Here is a 10,842-nt window from a genome sequence, read left to right as displayed (position 1 = left end):
TTCCTCCCTTCCCCCATGTACCAGTGCCAAGTCACTCAGTTGTGTCTGACTCTTTGTGACCCCATGGACTGTAGCCCACCAGGCTCCTCTGTCCATAGGATTCTCCAGGCAAGAATACTGGAGTGGATATTCCCCCATGGAAGGTAATCAAAAGAGCACTCCCTAATAACTTCCTGCTCCCTGATCTCCATCTCAGCATCAGCTTCCTAGGACTCCACCTGCAACAGTCAATGAACATGGAAAGATGTCTTGCTCCAGTTCTAATTCATTCAAGACATGAAAAAAAAATTAAATCAAAAATCCTATTTTGCTCATTAGATTAGCAACATTTTTAAAAACACAGTGTCTAGGGTCAGTGAGGGTGTGGGAGAAAGAACATTTCATACACCATCAGAAGGTAAATTATCTTTGTAAAGCAATTGGCTATAACTTGTTATTTCTACCTTGTAGGTACCTATCTTAGAGAAATTCTAGTACATTCATATAAAAAGATATATATACGTAAATATTTCTTTGAAACATTGATAGTTTGGGATGAACACATGCCTTTTAGAAAGAGATGGGCAAAAACCCTTTTGGTGCAGCTGGGAGATTTTCTCAGAGTAGGAGAGCAGCAGAATCAGTCCTGCTGTGGGCCAGAAGTCCCAGATCAGAGATCTAGGCCTCGATGACTGGGTGTGTCCTGGGAGGCTGAAAGCCTCACAGAGAACAACCACGAAGGGCCCTGGGCATGGAGCAGGGCTGACCGCTTGAGGCTCCAGGTGGAAGGACGAGGACGCCCAAAGCCCCAGGGATTCTCTTAGGGAGGCTGAGTGGCTGAGGGGAGAAGGGCAGAAGCAAAGGGAACTAGAGTCAAGCTGGGAAGTTTCCTGAACCCAAAGGCCTGAGTAGAAGAACTGTGGTCTTGTAGAGGTCATCCTGGTGGATCCTAGGAGAAGGGGCCTCCCACAATCCATCAACGGTCTCTATCGCCAGGCCACAACACATAAGCCCCCTGTCCCCATCCCAGGTCACTTCTAGGCAGAGGGCCACCAACTTTCACTGAGGATTTACCTAACAGCGATGGAGAATAACTCAGAGTTGACCAAGTTTATCTAGAAGGAATTCGACCAAGTTCTCTGCTGTTCAGCTAAGAACTGAGCTAAAAGCTCAATGAAGTACACAATGGACTAAAAAAAAAAAAAAAGACAGTTTTGTATCCATGAGATTTGTGATAATGAGATGAGCCTGTTACTAAAATAAGGAAAGATCTCCACGGCATTGTGTCAAGTAGAAAGGAAGCAAGTCATAAAACAATATGTAAGGAATGGTCTCCTTTACTTAGTCTCCCCTACCTTTATCCTCAGTTTTGCTTCTTGCTGTTTCAGTTACTTATGGTCAACCTGGGTCCAAAAATGTTAAATGGAAAATTCCAGAAATAAACAATTCATATATTTGAAATTGTGCGCTGTTCTGAGTATCATGATGAAATCTTGTGCCATCCCACTCTGTCCAGCCCAGGACGGGAATCATCCCTTTGTCCAGCATATCTAGCCATCCCGATTATCAGATGGACTGTTGCACATAGCAGTGCTTGTGTTCAAGGACCCATATTTCACTTGATCATGGCCCAAAGAGCAGGATAGTGATGCTGACAATTTGGATTATGCCAAGGAGAAGCTGCTAAGTGCTTCCTGTAAGTGAGAAGGTGATCATTCTCAACTTAATAAGAAAAGAAAAAATATCATATGACCAAGTTGCTACAATCTACAGTAAGAACAAATCCACCCATGAAATTGTGAAGAAGAAAAAAGAAATTCATGCTAGTTTTGCTGTTGCACCTCAGACTTTAAATAAGGACTCAGTGGGTGATAAGTGCTTAGTTAAGGTGGTAAAGGCATTATATTTGTACAATAATATTTTTTGAGAGAAAGCACTGCCACATAACTTTTATTATAGCATATGGTTATAATTGTACTATTTCATTTTTATTTATTTACTTACCTATTTATTTATTTCAAGTTCCTATTGCTCCATATCCTTACCAGCATTGGGTCTGTCAGTGGTCCCAAATTTTGATCATTCTAATAGGCGTGCAGTGGTATCTTATTATTGTTTTAATGTGCATTTTCCTGATGACATTTGCTATGAGGCATCTTTTTATATGCTTAATTGCCATTTGTATATCTTCTTTAGTAAGGTGTCTGTTAAGGCCTTTGGTCCATTTTTAACTGGGGTGTCTATTTTCTTACTGTTGAGTTTTAAGAGTTCTTTATGTAATTGGGTAACAGTCTTTTATCAAATGTGCCATTTGCAAATATTTTCTCTCTTAAACTGCTTTTCTCTCCAGGTTTGTTGAGATATAATTGACATACAGCATTGTAAAAGTTTAAGATATACAGCATTATGATTTGGCTTATATACATCATGAACTGATGACCACAGTAAGTTTAGTGAACATCTATCATCTCATATATACACGAAATTAAAGAAATAGAAAAAGCTTTTTTCTTTGTGATGAGAACTCTTAGGATTTACTCTCTTAATGGTCCTATAAAACGTTGTTTAGTTGCTAAGTCATGTCTGACTCTTTGCGACTCCATGGCCTGCAGCACACCAGGCTTCCTTGTCCCTTACTATCTCCCAGAGTTTGCCCAAGTTCATACAGCAGCATTAATTATATTTATCATGTTGTACCTTACATCTCCAGTACTTATAACTGGAAGTTTGTACCTTTTAGCCACTTTCATCCAGTTCTCTCTCCTCCCACCCCCCCACCTCTGGTAACCACAAATCTGATCTCCTTTTTCTATGAGTTTGTTTGTTTGTTGAAGTATAATTGACTTATGAAATTATGTTAGTTCCTGGTACACAATTTGATAATTGTGTTCCAGTGATTTGATAACTTGATAATTATCTATTTGATTTGATAATTCTATACATTCCAAATTGATCACCATAATAAGTCTAGATTCAATCTGTCACTATACAAATAAATTGCATAGTTACTGCATTCCCTACACTGTACATTTCAGATCTGTGACACATTTATTTTGCAGCTGTAATTTCTATTGTACTATTAGTTATTGTTCCTAATCCCTTACTGTGCCTGATTTATAAATCAAACTTCATCATTGTAATGTATGTGTAGGAAGAAGCACAGCATATACAGGGTTCAGTACTCTCTGAGAATTTGAGCATCCTCTGGGGGTTTTGGAACACACCCCCCAGCATAAGGGCACGTCACTGTAAACAGAAGAGAGCAGAAGGAAGTGGGAGGGGGAAGGGCATAAGGGAAGGATGGAGAAGGAGAGAGAAGGGGAGAGGGGTAGAGGGGTGGGAGGGGGAATTTCTCCTTTTAGTTCATGACTTTCTGTATATCTTAAACTTTTTACAGGACTGAACTTAACTACTTTTTGTGTAACTACAACAATGAAATGAAAAGATGCAGTGATTATGTTGCATTTTTTTTCTTTTTTACTCAAGTACCATAATTTCAGTACCACCCAGTTTCCTCTCCTTCCTCTACCTGCACAGTCTGATCCAATGGTCTTCCTCTGTGTACCCCTTGGTCTTGCTATAGTGCATGTATAGTGTTGGAAATGATTGGTTCATGGAATTATCTTCTCTACTAAGCTCTGAGCTCCTCAAGGCAAGGAGGCATCTTAGATCTGCTTGTGCCCAGAATCTTCTAGGACCTCAACACATAAGGAAATGGCAGCCCACTCCAGTATTCTTGCCTGGAGAATCCCAGGAACAGAGGTGATTGGTGGTCTGCTGTCTATGGGGTCTCACAGAGTCCGACACGACTGAAGCGACTTAGCAGCAGCAGTACATATGTGATGTATGAATGAGGAAAAAAATGATCATAGACCTATTTCTGGCTTCAGATTAAGTTTTTTTAATCAAGTTTTATTTTTATCAAGTTTTAAAATACTACTATTATGATCTACTTAAAATTTGAATGTGAAAGCTAAAGCAGAAAAAGCCTAAATGAAGATTGGAAAAGCAGGATTCTTTATTGAAACTTAGTTCTCTGCCAGCTCTCTTAAGTGCACGCCATGTCATATTTAAGATGAAAGCATGAATAAAGGGCATAGATATTATGATTGATCATCACTCTCCTATCATTAAAATTCAGGCCTGGAATTTTATGTAATAATGATTTCATCATTAGCCTTATTTTAGTACAATGTTTAAATGTTAGCTGGCACAAAAATATTTAGGGGAATTAAAAGGTACTACTCTTCTGCATCTAAGCAACCCAGGAAGTCCAACCCCACCTCTCTCAAATTTAAGAGACATGACTAAGGCCCGCCGGTGGTGACAGAACAGACACTAGATTATGATGACAGAAATTAACCAGCACTGTATAGGCACCCAAAACTGAAACAGTGAGAAAACTCAGGCATAGAGAATTTTGAATCTTTATACAGGTGACAGAGAAGGTTCAACAGATTTGCAGACTTCTCTATAACTCTCAGGGGCACAATCGGGTGTGAAAATGGAGGCTCCCGGGTTTGGGAGAAGGGATGTGAGAACATAGATGTGTCTAAGGGATGCCCATACAGTGTACCTCCCAACTCAGTGCTCTGGGCCTGCTTCTGCTTATGCAGGAAGCAGGAACAGCTAAGTTCAGGAACTGAGAGTGGCAAGGAGGAAGTGGAAACAGCCTGGGCAGGACTTGGGAATCTCTTAGGAACCCCTTGTTCCTCTTCCCCACTTCAATTCTTCCCCACGGGGGCTGGAGGACTAGACCTGCCCAGAGTTAACCAACTCAGACCCAGGGTAGGAAGGCTTTTGTCCTTTGTTGACTCTCAAGGCTACTGTTTTCTATCTTCCGTTTGATCCTCAAGAGCAGCAAAGACCGTGGGAAGCATCCCATCTCTGACTATTGGACACAGCAGTACGAAGGCAGCTGTGATCATTTCCCATATGGTGATTTCGGGTTGCGTTTCTTTGGATGAGTTTCAGACATACACATCAACTCTTTCTCTAGGTTTTCTTTAGTGTAGCATCAATACAGCAGATATTAGATGTGAGAATTAAAAATACGTTCATTAAAGCAGACTTTAGGGTGCCTTTTCATGAAGAGCAGTAAGCACTCAAACCAGGGTGCCCTTTGGTTGTTCAGTTCAGTTCACTTCAGTCGCTCAGTCGTGTCCAACTCTTTTTGACCCCATGAATCGCAGCATGCCAGGCCTCCCTGTTCATCATCAACTCCGGAGTTTACTCAAACTCATGTCCATATAGTCGGTGATGCCATCCAGCCATCCTCTGTCGTCCCCTTCTCCTCCTGCCCCCAATCCCTCCCAGCATCAGGGTCTTTTCCAATGAGTCAACTCTTCGCATGAGGTGGCCAAAGTATTGGAGTTTCAGCTTCAACATGAGTCCTTCCAATGAACACCCAGGACTGATCTCCTTTAGGATGGACTGGTTGGATCTCCTTGCAGTCCAAGGGACTCCTAAGAGTCTTCTCCAACACCACAGTTCAAAAGCACCAATTCTTCGGCACTCAGCTTTCTTCACAGTCCAACTCTCACATCCATACACGACCACTGGAAAAACCATAGCCTTGACTAGACAGACCTTTGTTGGCCAAGTAATGTCTCTGCTTTTTAATATGCTGTCTAGGTTGGTCATAACTTTCCTTCCAAGGAGCAAGCATCTTTTAATTTCATGGCTGCAATCATTTTTGGTTGTAGGAATGACTAAAAAAAAAAAAAAAAAACAAATGAGGCAGTGACTGAGATCTTCCACTAAATTCCCCTTAAGCAGCGAGGCCAAGTCAGCACTTTCTCCATACTTACTGATGATAAAACACGACTGCCCCTCTTTGATGATTTGCCCAGTTTTCCTTATCTTTATTGTCAAGACATTAGTCCAGGGACTTCCCTGGTGGTCCAGTGGTTGGGACTCCATGCTTCCAATGCAAGGAGGCATGGGTTCAACCCCTGGTTGGGGAAATGAGATCCCACAGGCCACATTGTATGGCCAAAAATATACATATACATATACATATACATAGATTGAAGTATAAAATAAACATTCAATAGAGAGGATCAACAAGACAAAAGTTAATTAAATCCAAATCCTAATAAAAGTAGAAACATCAGGGCTGGAAAATGGAACATGCCTAAAGATGCTGCCAACATTAAAAAGATACTGTGAAACTCATCAAGTCAAATACATTAAAGTGTACAACAAATCAATCATACCTCAATAAAGTGTTTTGTTTTCTTTTTTTAAAGATGTTTAGTCCATTCTTTTACAAGTGGTTGACCAGTTTTCCCAGCACAACTTGTTAAAGAGGTTTTCTTTTTTCCATTGTATATTCTTGCTTCCTTTGTTGAAGATAAGGTGTCCATAGGTATGTGGATTTATCTCTGGGCTTTCTATTTTGTTCCATTGATCTATATTTCTGTCTTTGTGCCAGTACCATACTGTCTTGATGACTGTGGCTTTGTAGTAGATCCTGAAGTCAGGCAGATTGATTCCTCTGGTTCCATTCTTCTTTCTCAAGATTGCTTTGGCTATTCGAGGTTTTCTGTATTTCCATTCAATTCTGAAATTATTTGTTCTAGTTCTGTGAAAAATACTGTTGGTAGCTTGATAGGGATTGCATTGAATCTATAGATTGCTTTGGATAGTATACTCGTTTTCCTAATATTGATTCTTCCAACATGAACACGGTATATTTCTCCATCTATTTGTGTCCTCTTTGATGTCTTTCATCAGTGTTTTATGGTTTTCTATATATAGGTCTTTTGTTTCTTTAGGTAGATATACTCCTATGTATTTTATTCTTTTTGTTACAGTGGTGAATGGTATTGTTTCCTTATTTTCTCTTTCTGTTTTCTCATTGTTAGTGTATAGGAATGCAAGGGATTTCTGTGTGTTAATTTTATATCCTGCAACTTTACTATATGCATTGATTAGCTCTAGTAATTTTCTGGTAGAGTCTAGAGTGTTTTCTATGTAGAGGACCATGTCGTCTGCAAACAGTGAGAGTTTTACTTCTTCTTTTCCTATCTGGATTCCTTTTATTTCTTTTAACACCATACACAAAAATAAACTCAAAATGGATTAAAGATCTAAATGGAAGACCAGAAACTATAAAACTCCTAGACGAGAACATAGGCAAAACACTCCGACATAAATCACAGCAAGATCCTCTATGACCCACCTCCCAGAATATTGGAAATAAAAGCAAAAACAAATGGGACCTAATTAAATTTAAAAGCTTTTGCACAACAAAGGAAACTATAAGCAAGGTGAAAAGACAGCCTTCAGAATGGGAGAAAATAATAGCAAATGAAGCAACAGACAAAGGATTAATCTCAAAAATATACAAGCAACTCCTGCAGCTCAATTCCAGAAAAATAAATGACCCAATCAAAAAATGGGCCAAAGAACTAAACAGACATTTCTCCAAAGAAGACATACAGATGGCTAACAAACACATGAAAAGATGCTCAACATCACTCATTATCAGAGAAATGCAAATCTTAAAACCACAATGAGGTACCATTACACGCCAGTCAGGATGGCTGCTACCCAAAAGTCTACAAGCCATAAATGCTGAAGAGGGGGTGGAGAAAAGGGAACCCTCTTACACTGTTGGTGGGAATGCAAACTACTACAGCCACTATGGAGAACAGTGTGGAGATTCCTTAAAAAACTGGAAATAGAACTGCCATATGACCCAGGAATCCCACTTCTTGGCATACACACCGAGGAAACCAGATCTGAAAGAGACACGTGTACCCCAATGTTCATCGCAGCACTGTTTGCAATTGCCAGGACATGGAAGCAACCTAGATGCCCATCAGCAGACGAATGGATAAGGAAGCTGTGGTACATATACACCATGGAATATTACTTGGCCATTAAAAAGAATTCATTTGAATCAGTTCTAATGAGATGGATGAAACTGGAGCCCATTATACAGAGTGAAGTAAGCCAGAAAGATAAAGACCAATACAGTATACTAACGCATATATATGGAATTTAAAAAGATGGTAACGATAACCCTATATGCAGGACAGAAAAAGAGATACAGATGTATAGAACAGACTTTTGGACTCTGTGGGAGAAGGCGAGGGTGGAATGATCTGAGAGAATAGCATTGAAACATGTATGTTATCAAGTGTGAAACAGATCACCAGCCCAGGTTGGATGCATGAGACAAGTGCTCAGAGCTGGTGCACTGGGAAGACCCAGGGGGTTGGGATGGGGAGGGAGGTGGGAGGGGGGGGTCAGGATGGGGAACACGTGTAGATCCATGGCTGATTCATGTCAATGTATGGCAAAAACCACTACAATATTGTAAAGTAATTAGCCTCCAACTAATAAAAATAAATGAAAAAATAAATAAATAAAATAAAAAATAAAAATGTTAGTCCACGCTCCCATCATCTCTTCCCTGGGTTTTCCTATAATAGTTATCTCAATTGTCTCCCTACTTTGACATTTATGATCCTTCAATCTATTGGAGCCACAGAAATCTTTTTTATAAACAAATCCTCAGCTTCCCAAGGGCTCCCAGTACACTGAGAATAGAATTCAAATCCTTGCCAGGGTCTCAGTGTTGAGGAGCCCTGCCAGCCTCGCTAGGCCTCCTTTGCATCCTAGAACAGGGCTTCTCAGGCTGATGGCCCCTCTGTCCGGGTTGCTCTTCACCCCACTCTTTCCTCATCTTTCAGGCTTAAGTATCTTTTCCTTGGAGAGGATGCCCCCGACACTCTGCCTATGTTCCATAAAGGTGCCGGGTTTATTACCTTCAGACCCCTCACCACAATCTGTAATTGTCAGGTTTTCTGTTAACTTGCTTCTACTCTATCCTCCTGGACTGTAAACTCTATGAGGGAAGAAGTCATATGTAGTTCCTACAGTGGTACCTGGCACTTAGTATGTACAATCAATAGATAGTAGTTTCATGAATGCATTTTTTCTGAAGTGTCAGTGAAAAAATAAATGAGAATACCAACCGTCTTTAACAATGGTCAGACTTAACTCGTGCCCCAGCCATAAGGGACTGGGGCAAACTCACAGGCAGCCTGCAGGGTTTGCTACCTTCATAGTAGGGTCCTTGCCGGCCTCCCCACAGCTGGGGTCCCCTTGCTTTCTGCCTCTGGACACTATGGACTTTTCCCGTAGCCAGGACTGAAAACTCAGGCTAAAATCTGATTCTTCTGGTCTTTTCATTCAGCCTTGACTCTTGAAGGTCACACTGACTGCGTGGCCCAGAGTTAATCGACAAAGAATGGAAACTTCCTGCCTCCCCAAACTTAAGTGTCAGGCATCCTTAATTTTTGGAGGCTCTACCCACTCATGGTATCAAGCATACTAAAATGAACTCATATCTCACATTTAATACAATACTAATACAATACTCTTGCTGTAAAATGTGTTAAAAAATATTTATAACTTTGCTCTTAGAATCTTGGGCTATGACTGACATATTTGACTGGCTATTTAGTATCTTTTGAATCAACCATTAGGTATACTTGTAACATGAAACTAAACTCACAAATAGCTTCTGTCATGTGATTTTTATATAAAACTTAATAAACTTGATAGTATTATGTTATGCATGGTGCACAGTTAATAAAATCTTTATTAGAATATTAATTTTGCAGTTTCCTTTTGGAGTCCATATTTTTTCCCAGTTTCATATTTCTTTTTTAAATTAATTTTTAAAATTTACTTTATTTTAGGCTGTGCTGGGTTTTCATTACTATGTGCAGGCTTTCTCTAGTTGCAGTGTCACGGGCTACTCTTCATCATGGTGAGCAGGTCTCTCATTGCAGTGGTTTCTCTTGTTGCAGAGCATGGGTTCTAGGGCACACAGGCTCAGTAGTTGTGGTGGTACACTGGCTTAGTTGACCCATGGCTTGTGGGATCTTTCTAGACCAGGGATCAAACTTGTGTCCCCTGCATTGGCAGGAGGATTCTTAACCACTGGACTACTAGGGAAGTCCAGCTTCTTACAAAGAATAAAAATTCATTGACCCTACGCATTGGGAATTGGATGTCTAATACATAGAAAAAACACTATACTATTTTCCACATATTTGTAACCTTCTTTTCTCTTAAGGAGTCTTCATGAACTCAGGGAGGAGCTTCCCTTCCTCCTGCATGTAGAAAAATGGCCTGTTCCACTAAGACTTATTTTAACAATAACTGTAATAAATAGCAAGGAGTAACTTACAAAGCTGTTCTCTTACAGAACTTAGGCTACTATGTTAAATGCCATTACTGTATTATTTATTGGAAGATGGTTACATCTTTTAAAATTATTATAAAGACATGCAAATTTTAGAGAATGCAGACATATACTTTAAAAATCATCCAAACTGCACCATACACACACACACACATACACACACACAACACACACAGTATGATGTATTTTCTTCTAGTATTTTTTAAAAATATTTATTTATTTGGTTGTGCTGGGTCTTATTTGTGGCATGCAAACTCTTAGTTGCTTCTTCTAGTATTTTACATATATACATATACAAACTCATTTTATAATCTTAAAACCATACCTATAAATAATTTCCACTCCACTTTTTCACTTATTTTAATATCATAATTATTTTCTGTCATTACATTTTCTGTGAAATTATCATTTTTATTGGTTGCACTGTAGTCTGCCATATGGATCTGCTCTAATTCATTTCATTGCTCTGTCAATGTTGGAAATTACTACTTCCGTTATAAATGTCTACACAATAAAGATATGTTGCTATCAGAGGTTGATTACTCTCCTCCACTCCACTTCCTGTTCCTTACTACAGTTCTCATCTTCTGCTTGGGGAGTGGAATGAAAGGTGAGGCAGGCTGAGAAGTGGTCAC

Source organism: Cervus canadensis, chromosome 10 (genome assembly GCF_019320065.1).
Source record: "Cervus canadensis isolate Bull #8, Minnesota chromosome 10, ASM1932006v1, whole genome shotgun sequence".
In the NCBI taxonomy this organism is placed as follows: Eukaryota; Metazoa; Chordata; class Mammalia; order Artiodactyla; family Cervidae; genus Cervus; species Cervus canadensis.
Note: the sequence above shows the minus strand (reverse complement) of the source record.